Source organism: Bombus pascuorum, chromosome 6, assembly GCF_905332965.1.
Source record: "Bombus pascuorum chromosome 6, iyBomPasc1.1, whole genome shotgun sequence".
In the NCBI taxonomy this organism is placed as follows: Eukaryota; Metazoa; Arthropoda; class Insecta; order Hymenoptera; family Apidae; genus Bombus; species Bombus pascuorum.
In genome coordinates this window covers 3447204-3465884 of record NC_083493.1, presented here as the reverse complement: position 1 = coordinate 3465884, position 18681 = coordinate 3447204, and the positions used below count along the sequence as shown (strand labels likewise).

Genomic DNA, 18681 nt, shown 5'->3' with positions numbered 1-18681 from the left:
CTCACGATACTCGTGACTGTGCTCCATTTTCAACAGTAACGCTTTGCCGTGTTCGAGAGGAAGTTAGAGTTAGCACATCAAGTCACCGAGTTGTTCAATAATTCTGCTGGGTATTGCAAAGGAACAACAAGACGAGTACTGGCCTTTCGTTGTGTCGCTGCTAGCTTTTCCTTTCGTCCTCCTGTTCCTCCTTCTGCCTTTTCCGATATCCTGCGCCTCTGAAGGGAAAGAGACTGAAGGAAAGAAAGGCAAAGAAAGAAAGAGAGAGAGAGAGAGAGAGAGAGAGAGAGAGAGAGAGAGAGAGAAAGGCAAGTGACAGTGGCTCGTTTATTAATAAACGAAAAAAGAAGAGGATAAAGGGGGAGTAGAGCGAGGAATGGGTATTAGAGGATGAGAGTGGCGGTTGAGTAGAGGCCAGGATGAAAAGGAACGAAGTGGTAGGGCGGCGCGTGACACGGGGTTTAAGGAAGCCGCCGAATATATACGCGCGCTGATCGTTCGCCAGCCGTTTTAACAATTCGCGACGCGTCCGCGTTAACAGCGTTACGACAACAAGCTCGAGTTGTAGAAACTTATAACGAGAAAATAATGAACCCGGTTCACCAAGTCTGCTTGGAATGCGAGCCCGGTGTATACCCAACCTCTCGCAAGTAGCTGTCCCGGCTCTCTCACTCGTTTCACCGTTTCTCGGTTTAACCACCTTTTCGATTTTCCACCGCTTTCCATGGCCCCTCTCTCCGTCCTGGTTCTATTCTAATTTTAGTTCTTCGTTCCCGTCGCACGATCCACCTCTGTCGTCGTTTTGTTCGTTTCATATTTTCATTTTACCATTCTCCTTCACCTGTTCGTTTCCTTTTGCTTTCTCGCGTCGCCCTTCTTCTCTTCGTTTGGTTGTTCGATTCGTTCTTCCTTCTTCTTCGTTCCTTTGTCCTGTCTTACTTGGATTACTCCCTTCTTTCTTCATTTCCTTTCCACGTAAAGGAATATTTGAATGTTGAGGATTCCACGATGGAAGAAAGGGAGTCCATGAAAGGAAAACGGGACACAGTACGCGGCGAATCCGAGAGCGGCGCTTGTATTGAACGCAGGAGGACGAATCGAGCGTGGAATTTCTCGGTGGAATCTGCAGCCCTGAACGTAGCGAAGACAGAAAAGACTGATGTCCTGTATCCTGTCCTGGATCGCCTTTCCCGACCGATTGAAGAAGGACGACGGAGAAAAAAGGAGAAAAAAGGAGTAGAACACCGTTGGTATCCGGAATGGATTACGGAATCGGATGGAATAGCGGACCGGAAAGTCCTCCTTGTCTATTCTAGCGCGACACCTCATCATTCCGCCACGTTCGCCGAGGTATCCTTCCGACGTACACCGTATTTCGATCTTTTCCCGAGGCGTGTACGGTGATTTAAGTCACTGTTTACGTTTTCGTGTCTTTCGCAGTCCTCCTTCCCGGCCAGGGATCGCATAGGAATTCGTATTCGCCCCCGATCTGCTTCCTATACCTTCTATACGTAAATCCAACCTAGTATTAGATCAAACATTGTCATGTTATCGAAAATCGAACAGGAATGATCGAATTCCGTTGCATCGTAAAAAATAATGTAATTCTGCTTGAGAGTTTTTCGATTCGGAAAGTTTACAAGCTTCAGGCTTTTGCGTAATTTTTAAATTTCGCTATATTCGACACATATATAAACGATAGAATTTGAGAAATGTAATAAAAATTGTTGAATATCAAGCACATTGTACAAAAATAATAATCGAAATATCGATTCGCCGTGACGACGTGTTAACATTAGGAAATTCTTGTATCTCTTAGGATAGATTACACGCGCGATGCATATTGTTAGACGGGACAACGAGGAAGTACGGTGTTAACTGAAACGTGAAATCAGATGTGTTTCACGATATGCGCAAAAACGAAATGCTTGCCATTGAATTAGCATACTATCATTTAAACAGGCATTCCGGATGCGTCATCCGGTCGTCATTAGTAGCGCTCATTGAAGGTCCATTGAAAGCTGGATCCAGTCCTACAGACTAATTACAGTCCGGCGTATACGGTATCGGAAGCAGTCACGGATCTATAAAAGGGCTGCGGAACACGTACTACTTACCATCTCCCAGCACCTACGTATGCGTTTGGTATTGTGCACATTAATGAAACCGAACATTCTACTTTTACGACATTCTATGAGTTGATTCTCGTAATTTCAGTGACGCTACGTTCGTTACATTTCACTGTTATACGTTTCAACTAATTTTCGTTCTTTAAGAAATAAAAGTTTTAAGAGCTATATTTCATTCTACACGTTCGTCGGCGATCTTGTCTTACAGAATATTTTGTAGTAATCTTTGAAACAACTTTAGGGAGTAATGAATTTTATTTATATATTAACTTCGTAGAAAATAATAATTGGAAAGTTGGATGATAGGTATCCAAGTCTTATTTTTTATTTGATCTTTGATTAATTATTGTGGATACATTTTGATAAACTGGATTTGGTAATCCGGAGTAAAAAACAAGACAAGGATAAGTCACTAAAGCCAGGAAATAATGCCTGGGTGATGGACATTTATTGTTTTCATAAAACACGAAGAAACAAGGGTTTTTCAATGGAATTTTTGACACATCTACTTGCCGGACGAGAAGAGAAGGTGAAAGATAATGCCGCCCAAATCAATCATGGTAACATCGAGGTCGAGTGTTTTTATTCCATTACTTTGGGCAACGCCGTCTTCCTAACCACTTACTTAACCTGCATCCTCATCTCTTCTGTGTCGAGACTCGATGGACTCGACAACTCAAATATTATCCGCCGTTCGATTCCTTCCTTGTCACGTGAAAACGGTACTGTCGTAGTACGTTATTTAAAAGGCAGATATAGTGTCTTACCTCTAATTCATCGTAATACAGATGCTCAAATAAGATTCTCATCGCACCACGTGATCCTTTTTTCTCGCTCAGTGATAGAGAACGATGACAAATATCACTGAACCTTACTCGAGAATTTGGAAGGCGTCTGTAAGACGCGACGAGACCTTTGATTCGGAAGCTATCTCGTTTATGCTTCAAACTGAATTTTTTATCATTTTCCGTAGTCATCTATAGCTTATGGTTGCGCCAAAGTTTCTGTATTATAAGTATTATCTCTTTATCTGGGGATAAGTAGTTTTTGCTTTTTCATAGAATATTTCCCAAAGATTCTTATGAACGCTAGATTATAAAAATGTCAGGCACATTATAAAAAATAGCACGCAAAACAGAGGATTAGGGAAAGGAAAAAGGATAAATAGTGCTTCCAAAGTCCACGATTCAGGAAAAGTGAAATTCGTTGGACTTAACCAGATGTAAAAAAATTAAAGAGAGTTTACGTCAGAAGTACTTCGAATCTGTGCGTCAGCTGTTTTAAGTCTTTAAAATATCACCGTGCTAGGGATTGATAAATGGAAAAGGGGAACGTAAGGGGAAGGGAGAAAGTGACAAGAGAAATACATCCGACAACGAAGAGAAATACGACCGATCCATTCGAAAAAACGCATTATGCTGGTCGGTCTCGTTATAGGGGTTGTAAATAAAAACTTCGCCGCTCGTATCTGCATTTCAACCACACCCTGGGCCATTTGCATCTCATTTCGAACGTTATATCTGTTTCATTAACGAAGTGGACAGTAGATTGCCATTCCATCGATTACACGCGTTACAGTTGCTTTTGTGCGCACAACGTATTAAAAATGGAGTTCATTTTAACAAACAAATATCCCTTATCGGATTATTAACAATTTTCATCTACCACGCTTTACGAAGCAGATGTAAGGTTTAATTAGAGATTTATTACACGAAATGAGAAATAATATTACAAGCGTTCGTACATACAGAAGTATAGTTTTATCTATGAAATTGTATTATTCGTTGTTTAGTTTAGAGTTTCGAAATAAATAGCAAAAGCTTGATGTTTCTTCTTGCGATGGTTTCGCGAATAGAGAAAACGCGTATACAACACTAATTTACATATGTAACGGATGTGTCGGAATTTGCACACTTGCCAAAAACGGAGTGTTCTTCCAGAGATACAATATCCCTCTCAGCATTTTCATGCTTACGAGTCATGTCGGGATTAACGACTATATGTCACATTGAAAAATATTTTATACAATCTACGTGTTTTCAACGATAAATGTTAATTTTTCATAATTTCATCTATACGTATTTTTCAAATCGTATTTTATTCATCTACCACCACTATGCACCACCGATCGCTACAATAGTACCAATCCATTTATCCCAATTATCGATTCTCAATTACCAAATCAAAATGAAAACCCATAATCGATTATACTCGCTTCAAATTCATATCAAGCATACAGGAAGTATCAACCACAAAATTATTCTCTTTTTCCTAGCTCACTGATCTTCGCACATATTGATCGCTTTTATCCGTTAACTATAATAAACTTGATCGGAAGAAGCGTGTCGATGGTCACAGGGGATGCTCTATCGTGGAAAAGGGTTCTCCGGTCATCTTGAGGAAGAGGTGCGGCGTGAAGTGGCACGATCAGACGCGAAGAGAACAGGGGAAGAGCGGCGTGAAGCAAACCGGCCAAAAACGGACAAGGAAGAGCAGAGAAGCCGCGAGGGCTCACCACGGCGGAGGGGTGCAGGTAGTTGCACGTGGAGGCGGAGCGACGCCGCGCGTCGTGTCTAGCTAGCGACGTTGAGCGTCCTGCCCCCAAAGCGTCGGGTGGGGAGTCGTGGTGAACGCAGTTCTCGACGGATCGCCGAGAAGGTGTAACGGTGTTGCTAGATGCGAGTGACGGCGAGACGTACGAAAAGCCACGTGATCGACTCTTTCACCGGCTGAACGTGACAGCTGAACGCGGCGACAGCTTTCGCGATCATTCGTTCTACTTCTTCGTCGTCGACCTTCAACCACTTAAGGAGTGTCACTGCTCTATATTGTCGTAAATTCCTTGAGTCTCGTCGCGAAACAAAACCTAAACAGATCATGACAGCAAACGTAAAGCATGGTTGATCGTTGAGCCGCGTTTTATGCAAAAATTTACATATGATTTATTTTTTCGATCGAGCTCTTCCGTTATCTTTGCTCGTCGAATATGAGTGATGTTCCGTTTCGTGAGCGAAAGAAGTCGTATGTCGATCAAAGACGCGTTTAAATTGTTTATTTGGTCCGGAAAATCAGGATAGCTTTCGAGAGGGGGGCGTGTTTAATTTGATCGTCGTTGAGGCACGCGGATTGAGACATGCCAGAGAAACGTAGTTAACCAGATACGTGATTCTTGTGTGATACAACGTGGACGGCGCGGCATCGTGCAGTGTTTAAGGGTGTTGAAGGTGCGTCCAATGAAGGGATAAGAATGCCACCGGTGCTACAGCGGTAGAGGGTGTCACGGATCTGGGATTTTCGAGGCTGAGGAGCGCTTAGATAAGGTAAGTGCCAAGTTTTTTATCATAGTTGATTTTTATTCGGAACAAAAGGATGATCGCATTGATCGATCGGCTGTTTCGACGCTTTCGACATCCTTGAATGATGGAATATATAACAATAGGGACGTGAAGATTATGGATTAGATCGTGAAAAGTTTGAATAACGAACCATATCTATTAAATATCAGTAGCCAGTCGGAGCAGATCTCGAGATTTTTATTTTTTTTTTTTTTTTTGTTATAAAATATATTAGAAAATTAAGACTTCAAAGACTCGACAATTTCTTCGACTCGTTTGTCTGTAAATTTTTAACAAATTTAGAACCAATTAACAAAACGATAAAAATAGTCATTAATATATTGCACATAAATCTACGAAGTACGCATAAATAAGCCTCATTCGGCACATAGTTAAGAACGATATTTTCTCTTCATATCCCGATAATACACCGGTTAAATGTATAAAATCGCTTAAAGCAAGTTAAACGAAAGAAAAAAATAATGAGATTTTTACGGAATCATTTTCCACACGATTAACTTTCTACGATGGAGGAACTTTAATCGCGCAAAGTTTCCACGCTTCCTTCCGAATAGAATAATAGAACACATTCAAAACAGAAATGCGCGAAGATCGCTAACTTCGACTATTTATTTTTCTTTCTTTTTTTTCTCCGTTTCCTAGCCTCAGAAACGAAACGCTAGGTTAGTAGTCGATGGGCAATGGTGTACCATCCCGTTTATTTCTGTCTCCTTTTTTTTACTCTCGTCTTTTTCTCTCTCGTCTCTCTTTTTATCTCTATATTTACTTGTTCATGCTACTTGAACAAAAGTCACTGTCGCGGTCCATGGAAGTGGATGGATTACTCGGTGTTTCTGCATTGATTCTCCTTCTCCATAGCCTTAATTGAGGTTCTAAATCTGGACAAGCGCTTTTACACTTCCTTTTGTGACACTTTGTTGCCGCGTACCAACGAAACTGGTTTCTTCCCTCTGCACGAAATTACACCGTGTAATCTTTTCCTTTTATGGTTTTTACTGCGCACTAAAAGCTTTTTTGTTTTCTTCTTTTTAATTGCGTGCCCGTGCAGACATAGCTACAGCCTGTGTTGCTGTTTAAAGTTTCGCGGGTGCATGGGAAGCAAAGTGAGACAGAAAAACATAGTTAAACGCAGTGTCTTGCCAGGTTGTAAATACGCATGTAACTGTCGTTTATTACTTCCAGTTAAATTATCGTTCCTCGTTATCAGTGACGACGCGCATTAAATTTAGAAGAGGTTTTTGCTTTACGAAACACCGTTTTATTAATTCTCTTTTTCATGTAACACGAAACATTGGATTTTATAAGTTTATATAAAAAATAATATTCCAATCATTTCGGAATTTTCTCCGTAAAATATCATAAAGCAATTGAATCCATCGAACGATATTGAATCCTTATACGCAAACCGTATCAGTTGCGGCACTTGTCGACGTATCGTGGGATATCGTTACAAAAATTGAAACTGACTGATATTGATACAATTTTACTGATACACGACCGTAAACTTTAAAGGTTGAATCTATGTGCCGTAACATGTCTTCGCTATCGGTCCTTGTAACTTCCCTCGTTGTTTCTAAATTACGGGTAAAACGAGAACGGCGAGAGAGAAAGATCAGAACAATTCAAGTATTTTATAGAGCGACAATTAAGTGAGAATCGTAATTACTTATATCCATAGATATATCCATGAAAGAAATGTTGAGAAAGAAATATTTTTAGTAGATATTAAAATAGATAAACATATAGGAAACTCGAGAGAATATGGTCAATAAATTCATTACGCGATTTGAATAAAATATTGATGAAATTTACCTGACATCTGGAAAAGGATTCTGCAATATCCAGTAGTCCATAATTTCACAGAATACGTATTTATTAGAACCAAAAACGAAGGAATTAATATAATATTTATTTGATTCACGTTGATCATTGAAATCGTGCGATCGCAAACATCTAGCAAATTGCTAGGATCGCGTGCGATAAATTTATTTTTCACTTATGCGTCCAAGGAAATACATATGGGAAAGGTGAAAGAATAAAAGATTCAAAGTTCCATTTGTATGCGGATCACGTCTCAGTAGCACATAGTTTTCTGACCACGAAGGCTATGTAAATATCCAATACACCGTATTCAGAAGTTTCGCGCGTACAGGCTCGAGAAACTAACGCGAGGATCAGCGGGGAAACGCGAAGAGATACATTCCTGTATACCATAGAAATAGATGTAGTTTAAGTTGGAATGGGTCAAAGCGGAGGTAGTGGAACAAGTAGAATGCGACTATTGGACAGGAAGAGGAAAAAATAGTCGAGACAAGGAGCCAACCAAGGCGAATCCTTTTAAACTACCATCCGCTTCACATTCCTGATTTCAGTTAAGGGTCTTGTCTATTTCCTTTTTCGGTTTCGAAAAGCCGGCGTGCATTATACGTTCGCGCGGCCGCCCCTGTAGAATGCAATGCATCACGGGTAAGAGGGAAAAGGAAGGCGAAAGACGACGCCGCCCCTAGACTCTAGACTATCACTGACAGGCAAGTTTCGCTTCTTCTTGTCTCTTATTTGCTACTTTCCTCTCCATTAGAAGTGCGATCACTTTAATCACGCTTCTCGATTACCATTTGTCTGACGTTCTAGCCTGATTTGCGTGCATCGATAAACGTGGCTTTAACGAGCAACGAGTCGGAAGAAAGCGTAGGGTAGTCTGATTTACTTTTCTATACACGGACCTAAACGTGGTCCGCGAACATCTTTTTTTCATTCAAAGTTCTTCGAGCCGATGACTGTGTGATACCTTTTTAAATACCTCTAATCAATTGTTTTTTAATTTAAATTCTGTTGAAATAATTGTATAGATTTTATATTGGTATGTTACACGGTTTGTGAAAATTTTAATGCGTCAGGTAATTCTCTGTTGGTTTTATTTACTAAAATGTTATACATACAAGATAAAAAATATGCCACCATCCGTATGGTCTCCGTAAAAAATTTCGCTCGGTTTCGCAAGTCTTGCTGCGTTATCATCTGTGCAGCAACAAAGGGAAAGCTGTAGCTGATAGCGGACAACATCACATTGGCCCATTGTTTTTAAAGAGTTTTAAAGAGTGCCATGCATCGGGTTTGAAAGGTATAAAATTGATTTATGCTCATTTCGCAGAGCACATTGTGTTACCCCTTTTATCAAACTGGGATATAGTAAATATGCGATACACGAGCTACAAAATTAAAACAAAAACAGCGAGTATTCGTTAAGTTAAAACACAGATTCGAACAATATGTTTCATTATATACGTAAACCGTAGCTAAATTAAGTAACAAAATTCTGCCGAACAATTAATATCTTTTTGCTTTTCGAAAGACTGTCACGAATAAAGCATAAATAATGTATTCAGAAGTGTTTCAGCTCTTCTAAGTTGAGTTTAATGTTAATAACCCAACCCGAGCAGTCAAACGAGCCCCATGCGCGTCTCGATAGAACCCAGGACATTAATTTAACAGAGAGGTCATTAAGGTTGTGATGAATGAAACGCATGCACTCTCTCTCTTGTGAATTCCACGCGATTCTTACGCCGTTGATGGAAAGGCAAAAATATTTTACTGTCGCCTCGTTCAGTCCACTACTTTTTCGCTGCTATTTCCCGCGTCTTGCCATAGCTTTCAAAGTATAGAAACGCGCCGGAATTAAATTACCTTTGAAGGTCTACGACTAACTTTCCTCCTTCGAGTTATCAATACCCTCGTGAATCTTTGACCCTGGCGCGATTCTCCGACCCAGAAAATTAATTTTCCAACGATCTGATCGCGATTTCGTTCACGCGCGCGATATTTGGCAACGTGCCTGCAATGTAATGCTCATTATCAATCGTATCGCCGCGATCTGCACCCTTTGCGTTCCTCCATTCTCGCGTCGTTTTCCACCGTTTTGTGGTATGACGTAACAACCGTTGTGCGAAAGGAAGAACCACAAGCCTGAGAAAGAACGAGAGAAAAGGAAGGGGCTAGTCAAAGAGAAGAATCGTTTAGCACGCGATCTTCTCGTAATTCTGCACGCTAGTTCCGCGCCACGCTTTGTCTTCGTCTCCATCTGACGCGTTACACGTGTTACCTTGTTTCCACTCTCCTTTTCGGCCGCTACTGTTATTATCATACCAGGGCATAGCAACCTAATTGATCAGCCGATCGTTAGTTCACGACAATGAGGAAAAATTGTCGAATATTTCAACTAAATTCCAAAAATATTTCGAAACATTAGAGTAGGATAAATGTACGGAGTAATATTTCGGAATATCTCGCTGCTTTCTAAATTATTGGCATATTTCTCGGGTATAATTAATTAAATATTCAAAGAAAAAACTTCTTTATTATTCTATTAGAGTTTATTCTTCGTTTATTTTATCTCATAAGGTAGTTGTCAATGAAATTTCGTGTAAAATTACTCCGATCAGACAACTGTTCGTTTCTTTCTCTGTAAGTTTCGCTCTTCCCTTTTAAGACCAATTCAAATTTTTCTCGAAGAATACAGCGTAATAAGCGCATTTAAGCGCGAGAACCAGGCAATTTCTTGCTGTTCCAAGAAATACCTCCAACGAGTGAGAAGCTTAAAAGCCGTGCCTTTCTTACAATGCAGATACTCGTTAAAAGAATTTTCAGACTTTAAAGCTGGAAACTTGGCAAAACGTAGAAGTCCATGATGGAGGTGAAAACAACGACAGATATCTCGGTGAGGCTGGATGTATCTCGAGATATAGCGGGTGTTTCGAGGAAACTAGAGCGAGAATGGTTTTTATTCAACGGTGATTTTATGATAAAAGGCACGGATTATTCATGCAAAGTTCTCCGTTGCGCTTTGTTACGTAAATTAAAGTTATATCTGTGGCACGAAAGGAAATTCGAGTTATAGAGAGGAGTAGGAATATACCAGTTAAACAAAATAAATTTTCTTTCACTAGCTTCCGTACTATTCTCGTTTTGTATAAAAATCTTTGAAATTTAGTTTTAAAATTTCCCTCATCATATACATAGTTATTCCACAAAATTTTGCAATGTTGAAATAACTCGTACGGAACGCGCAGTGCAAACTGTACAAGATTGTGAAGACTGATGATTTAGCGGACACTGAATTTTATTTTATTCCTCTCTATATTTGAAATATCGATATTTGCTCGTTCATATAATAACAAAAATTGAAACATATTTGGGAAGTCGTGAGTACGATTCTTTTGCAAATATCGCGTCTTAAAATAGCCGACGAATAACTAGATCCGACGAAACAAAGTACGAAATTGATCGTTATACTGTTTGTTAGGAAATCAACCGCGATATTTGCAAACTCAATTACACGGATGCTATTCTAACGGGACAATTTTGAACGCGATGTCACGCACAAATGTGTGAACAGATGCATATGCATGTTCCAGAATAGAATCCTTTCGTGTCGCCTTCCTCGTGTTTCGCTGACGGTCTATTCCCCGAATTGTTTAACAGTCCTGAAAACTGTTTGTACATAAGAAATTCGTAACAGAGGTATCGGGAACATTAGTGAATTTAATTGCGTTACAAAATTAATCTCTGAAATATAATTAGCCAGTAATGCAATTTGAAACCAAACGCGAATAAATACCAGAAACAAACGCAAGCGGTATCGATTAAATTTATTACCTACGTATTGACCTATAGCTGCCATCGCGATTGTTAATACTCGAGTTGCAGCTAATTAATACAATAAAATTCTTCTGTGTTTTTTGTACATACATATATACACATAAAAGATATGCAATTAATAATTTATTCCTCTGAGTTTGCGCGTCCCAAACGGTTTAATATTTAAAAACAGTTTGTATTATGTATACAGATATACATGTATACAGATTAACAGTTATTAAATATTTGCTTTGGCATTCTCATCAGGTTTTGAAAACGATCCTATTCAAAAGTTAATAGAGCTAGAAAATGAAAATTAATTTAGGTATGTTTATAATTACAATAAATATTTTTCCACGTAAAAAATCTTTTTACACAATCCTTCAAACTTGGAATTAAGAAATCAACTTGATTACGCGTCTCAAAAATTGTCAAGTTTAGAAAAACAGGTAGGAATATAAATAACGGAATACATTCCTCCAACACGAGGAAAAAGTGTTTCCCCTCGTAACATCCCTAGATGCTAGATTGAGTAGGAGCGTTTTCCCCTAGTTGAGTAGGATCGAAATTCAGTAGCGTTGTTCGCCTACGAATTTCTGCCCGGCTTCGTACTCGTCATGGAAATTGTATATCTATGTTAAAGACCATAGCCGACTAGCATCGAGGAAAAACTGTACTGAAACTTTTGAGAGCGCCCAACGCGCTTTCTGCATTCAAATTCATAATTCAGTCAAAGGGATCAGAGGAAAAGTGCATACAACTTCTGTTTTTGGAAACTGATCTTCCATAGAATTGACCTTCCATCAAACTTCAATATCCGGTTCATAGATGCAATAACGTTGATTGTCTCGTCAAATAAATTTGTCATGGTTAAACTGCACTGACTTGCAACTTCTGTTGGATCTGTGTATATTTCACCAACGTGTTGAAAAAATATCTATAAATGCACTTTGATGTATTTTTTATAGTTGAAATATTTATGTCTCAAGACGAGGTATACGGGAATCAGACAAAGAGCATTTTTTCCATTTTTTGAATTAGAACTAAATTTAAGAATAAAGGGGAATAATGCAGCTCCGTATTGACAAATACGTAGCAAGAATTTCTAGCAGTTAATTATAAAACAGACAACATTTGTACACGGTTACTCGTATTCGGATCGTAAGAGGATTTCATTGTAGAAAGTTGCGTATTCAGGGGCTGTCGAGCGTTTACCGTGCGGAAAATTTCACGAATCGAAATAGAACAGCCCCGAGTACGAGAGAAAAAGTTAGATGTCCGATATTTCTGGCCGCATTAATTTTGATCGCCGAAGTGTTCGCTACAACCTATCGCGCCATTAGCACGGTTTCCTTCCTATCTATAGAAAGTTTCGTCTCTTAACGCGAGCAATGGGATAAGTCTAATTAGAAGTGCCACGAAAGTTTTCACAGAAAATTCACGAGAACGAAGAAGGGACGATAGGATGGTAAGGGGGTGAGTGGAAGACTAGAAGGTGCTCGGTTGAGAAGGAACGAAACGCGAAGCAATTATTGTTCTTCCGTCCGCGAATTTAATTGAACCGAGGTGTATGAACTCGGCAACAAGAATCCGTATCTGTCTCGAATACTTCCATCGTCGAATTTCTTAATTCTAACGGAGAGTGTATACGCATCCTTCTCCATTTTCACTTGATCCACCATTTACCGTGAAAATTTTTGATCCGAGGTCCAAGTCTGGTCGGTTATCGAGCCGAAACCGCGCTGTGTTTTCACGATGTTACGCTTTCTGAAAGTTTCATTATTAAGACGTTGTTTCAGCATATCTGAAATAGTTGGATGTATCGCGCAGGTTATCGAAACATAGAAGTTTGAGCACCCTCCTTTCTAGAATAATGACTTTTCGTGAAGAAACTTTTCAGCTCAGCGTGTTTGCGTTATGTGTATTTATTCAATTATACCAGAGGCAGAGTTATCCTTTCGTTTATTTTCCTTCGCCATTTGGGTTATATAACGATCGCGTTCCTAACATTTCTCCTACAAAAGTATCAACTTATACCGGTATCTAATCGAATTTCGATGTTACGCACCAAATATAGGGCTTAGGGTCGGGCTTACTTAACTCCTCGGCGAACCAAGGCCGACCATGATCACACGCTACTAAGCGTCCACTGTATGCTAAGAGGGGCCATAAGCAGTGCTCGTAAAACGTCCACAATGAGCATACAAAGAGTGTCTATAACAGGTCGTCATAAAATTCCCTGTGTGTTAAGGGTGACTATCCACCACGAAATTTCTGCCACGCATCAACGATGAGAATATAGACCAGTTGTAAATTCTAATATATATCGCTCAGAAAATATCGCAAGATATTATAAATAACAGTTTTACAGTAACGTGGATTTAAATCTCTGCGTGTAGCGAGATTACCGTGGAAGATTAGATAATTTTATAGCATGTTCAACGGGACTTATTAGATCGTTCTATACATAACACGATTCTTACGAGAGTAGAATTTATTCTGCTGAAAATGTCGCATTATTTATGAAATGATTTAATGCATTCAGAAAGAAGAAAATGAAAGAAAAGAATATCTTTCCTTTCGAAATATTTAGAAATATTATCAAGTATTAACATATCGATGATATTTAAGAGACTGAAGAAATAATATTTCGTGATCCTTTGAGAATGGAAATTTCCATCTAAATTGTTTGAAATATAGGAGGAAGTATCTTATAAAAAGCTTATTGATATTCCCGTCAATGATATACCGTGTCATATTATGTACACGCGTGCGCGAGTCATTCATCAGGGCTCGTGATAAATGGGTACTTAATCTACCGTGATAAACGGCGACAAAAAAAATTGGATGCGTTCGATCGCATATCGGAATTTAAACTACGCAGTATGGCTCATTTAAATTTACGATGAGACAAATTTTCTTCTTTGTCAGTAATGGCGGCCATGTAACCTCTTCTCCATGGAAAATCGATACATCCGGTGTATCGTAATGTTTTGAAAGTTGAACGTTAAAAGCGGGGATTAATTTTCAATTTGAAAAAAAGGACGCGTCTCGGTCAAAATGGTGATCAATCATCAGTGACAACGTGTCCTATCGGATTCTTTCAAATTTTCATTCCACGGCGTGTCCGTTACAGGATAACGCATCACTGGTAAAACTATCAGGAACCTCTATCAACGGATTAAAACACGATCTTTTTTAATAAAATTCAAAAGATAGATATCTACAGTGGTATCGTGAAAGTCCATTTTATGTAATTTGCAAACGCAAAAAAATGTTTCAACGCATCTGTTTCATTGCACGTAATCCACCGGTGACCTATATTAATTATCAGAAATAAAATTATTGTGTCATAAAGAAACATTACACCATCTCTGAAAACGTGGAAAAGTTTGATTGTATATATCGTAAAAGAAGAAAACATTTTTACGACTCAAGTTTATTCCTGACCATAAAGATACTCGCAGATTTCTTAAATCATAATTTGTCTATAACATCGTGAAAGTACAATAGAAATGATAATCGATTCAGAGGACCCAAGCGATCAAATTCAGTTTGCAAAGAGAAAGGACACGTGGATCTCACCACCGAGAGTGGACGAGGAAGAAGACGAGGCTGGAGCCGGAAGTATGATATAAAGGGGTCGCACGCGTTAATGTATATTTATGTATTAAACAGACATTATTTATACGTCCGATGAATATGCATTGTTTGGTGGCAGTAGCGATGTGTCGAGTGCAGACCCGTCGCTATCACTGCCTCATCAATCACACACAGTTCTGGTGGTAGCCCGCCCCTGCGTTCTGCGAGCCGTGCTACAAAGCTCTGTGCTGCCGAGGGCACGGTCTCGTTCCTCTCTCAGAATGGTAAACGTCACTCCTCTCATGGTAACCATGCGCGACCATTCGACACCAATTCGCGCTAATTTACGTAATTTTTTCCCCTTTATGTGACATCTCGTTATATGGTCGAGCGACGAGCCTCGCTTTGGTTACCCCGATCTATGTTCGATTTGCAAATTCGGATGGGTTGTCGATTTACAGAAAGAGGCGGCTTGCGCGTTACACACGTATGAACATACATATGCACGGTCGCATAAATTCATCTATGCGAATGCGTGACTAGTCGATGTAGTATCGAGATATGATAGCAAGAGAGATAGAGATAAAGAGATAGATAGATAGATAGATAGATAGATAGATAGAGAGATAGAGAGATAGATAGATAGATAGATAGATAGAGAGAGAGAGAGAGAGAGAGAGAGAGAGAGAGAGAGAGAGAGAGAGAGAGAGAAAGAGGGAGGAATCAAACCACCGTGAAGTTTCGCCAAATGGTCATCCGTGGCCACCGTGGCGACGATATTCAGAACGTTAATCGGACGAATCAATCGGATCTCGTCGGCCACAAAACTGATCCGCGGACATTCGAGGACTGCACGCGCGGAATGTGTGCTGCAGTTACGTTGAAATTTTTCAGCCGTGGAATGGACGTTTGATATGTTGTTTTGCCCATGGATTTTGGTGAGGGAATTGCGCTTCGACGACGAGCATTGCCGTCCCTTCCCTCCGGCTCTTCCTCTCTCTTCGCCCCCTCTCCCAGCCAGAGGACGCGCATGGTATATCCTGTTAAATATGGATCGTCGTATAATTGTCGCTGCTATTAGCCGCGACCAGATGCATCGGTCGTGTGTTGGAATTGCTGCGCAGATAGATTAACAAGAGTTCGCGGGCGATGGCGAAGTTGAACGGTGCAGCGCACCGGTAGCGTTCAATTTTCGGATTCGAATATGCTGGGATCGAAAAGTTTCCGTTTTTAATCGTTTTCGGTTAAAGTGTTTAGGAATTTGATGTAGCATTTTATGCTGAAATTAGAATTCATGATATCTTTGTTGTTATCAACGGCACGAGCCAACGTACAAGAAAGGAAGTAAATATCAATAGAAATTTAATTATTACAAACCTTTACAGTAGACTCTGTTCGGATAAACAGAAATTTATAACATGCATTTATGTTTTGGCTGTATAAATATCGTGCCGTTGTTACAGCGAAATATTGTCAGGTTCTTGAAATAGCTTTAAGACTTGTCACCTTTGCTGGAATTTTTACGCTTTCGGAAACTGCGACAGCTCTTTGCAAAGATCTCCATAGTTCGCTAATTAACTTGTCATTTTACAAATTTGTACCTGTTTTAATCGTATTGATAAACTCGCAAAATCAACGTATAAATTCTTCAATGTCTCAGTAGATACGAAATATTTGAATTATTCAAGTTGTGCAATAAGATTGTATTCGTCAGCTTATACGTTATATAGACAGGTTTTAAAGATAAATATATCGTTTTAATTATTGTAGAAGTCACAATAGTTACCGAGCAATTGCATATAAGACTCTGTAACTGTATATATTTAGTTTAGACCTACTTCCTCGTGGTATCTTTGTTGTCTTCAAGTTTCGTGAAGTTTTCATACCATTCATCGAGACGAGTTTACTCAGGACGCCATAAGGTGCATTTTATTACCCAGCTTCAATCTTACTCGCCTTGCTACAACACCAATTCAAACGGAGTATCACTTAATTGCAAAGTAACGTTTCAAACGGTAGTGTTCCTCCGTGTCAGGAACTATACACTATGTCGCATATGAGTGGAAAATCGTGTATGTATACGTATAATAACATTTGCATACTTTGACGCTTTTCAGGAAACGTTGTTCTCTCGGTTCTTCCTTACGTACGTGTGAACGTACAATTTACAATATTTAATTATAATGCGATAAACTTATGCGAATGTACTTTTAACACGAAATGTATATTTAACATTTATTCGTCATAATTGTTTCGTGATGTACATAATTTTTTCGAATACTTCAACTGTGTTTCCAAAAAGCAGGAATCGATGGTTCCGTTCATTTTCGGTACTAATTTTCTATTGTCTGATTTTAACAGAGATACTTCCTATCATCTGGACCAATTAACCAGTTAACTGTTGCGACCTCTTTGAAAACTTTGAAAAGTGTGTATCTAGAATGTATCGCCAAAAGTAAGCGGCGATGAGTATACTCGTCAAACACACAGTATGTGTGGCTGTTATAATATAGAATTAAGTTGTAATAAAATACCTGTTTTATTTTTTGATTTTATTACTAACAGGGTTCGTCATATCATAAAATATAGCTATTTCTTTATGACGAGTATACTCGTCGAAACAGCTAACTGGTTAAATATATTCTAATATATTCTAGCCTGCAGCGTAGCTTATGATGCATTATTTGATACAATAAATCAATTACGAACGATAAAGTTCGGTTTCTAGTTGCACGTATCGATAACGATCATCGAGTGTCCTTCGTTTACACTTCTCGCGCTCGTGCAACAGAATAAATCATTCGTATAATTGAATATGCATTCAGAAGACTACCGTCGTTACGCCAACCTAGTAAAGCTTTTTTTTGCTTTTTTTTTTTGTTTGTGTACCATCGATTAGCGTCGAACAATGACGAGTGATATAAATCAGTACCATACTACATTAACAGGAATGAACAATACCGAAAAAGTTACATTTATCGAAGATTTCAACAAACCGATTGAATTAGATCTCGGAATTGAATCAGATGTTCGTCGTGACTGTAACTATCAAGCAGTCGATATTAAATATAAGAGAAGACCGGTAAATTAGCCCGCATATTTCGAGGAAAATTCACGTGGTTGCGGCAAACTTGGATCGCCGTTTGAAAATTCACAGAGGCGTGCGCTTGAATTTTATTTGGTTTATTGTTTTTCGATACGGTTCGCCTTGCTGTATGTGCCGGTAATTTTGCGCACTGTTTCACGCAGATTCGAAATTGAGGCATATATAATTCGAGCTGGAAAGAACGAAGAAAGGAATGAAAGAGAGAAGGATAGAGGAAGCGGAGCTTCCCCGTTGACGGTACCCGCGTACATATAGTAAAAGGAACTCTCAATTTTCGCGCACTCGTTCTCCCCCGCCAAATTAGATTCGCTCGTACGACTTTTATCGTCCGTTCTACTAGTAACCATCGTCTAATACTCCTCTTGTAGTTCACACTCGAACGGTACGCTCGGAAACGACGAACCATTTTCTCCTTCACCGTAATAATAGTCTGAATTCCTTCGGAATCTCTTCCTAAATTTCTGTAGAATTTTCTTCCAATGAAAATTTGATGCTTACACGGCCGGTCCCAAGGTGTCCCTAAATCTTGTTGCGTCATCGACTGTGCTGTCCTACATATTTCCGTGTAATACTCTAACGCTCGCGATCTCCAGTTTGGTCGAGTTTTAGAAATAACGTTACTTCGATAATTGGAAGGATGGGGAATAGCGAGAAACTGATAATACAATTTTAATGGTCGGTGAGACTACGCAGGGATCATTAACGGCGAGATTTTTATTTTATGATAAAAGCGTCTCTCGGGCGAATCTGTTGAAAAGCAGTTCGATTCGATGAAAAAATACCGAGTAAAATAGCGAGCAAGAATGAGAGAAAAAAGAGAGCACGATACTATAATACGGCAAATTGTAAAATTGCTTGATATACAGATACCGTT

The 18681-nt window shown here is 39.3% G+C and overlaps 1 protein-coding gene across 2 annotated transcripts in view; it reads left to right on the top strand.

Moving 5' to 3' along the window:
* Positions 1-4745: 4745 nt before the first annotated feature.
* Positions 4746-18681, top strand: part of LOC132908011 (lachesin-like) — a 186804-nt gene continuing 172868 nt past the window's right edge. Inside the window, exon 1 of one of the 2 annotated variants that reach the window (XM_060961530.1) lies at positions 4746-5449. The gene's annotated coding sequence lies outside the window, so the exon portion shown is untranslated. The remainder of the gene's footprint in view (positions 5450-18681) is intronic. The other variant, XM_060961528.1, reaches the window with a different exon arrangement.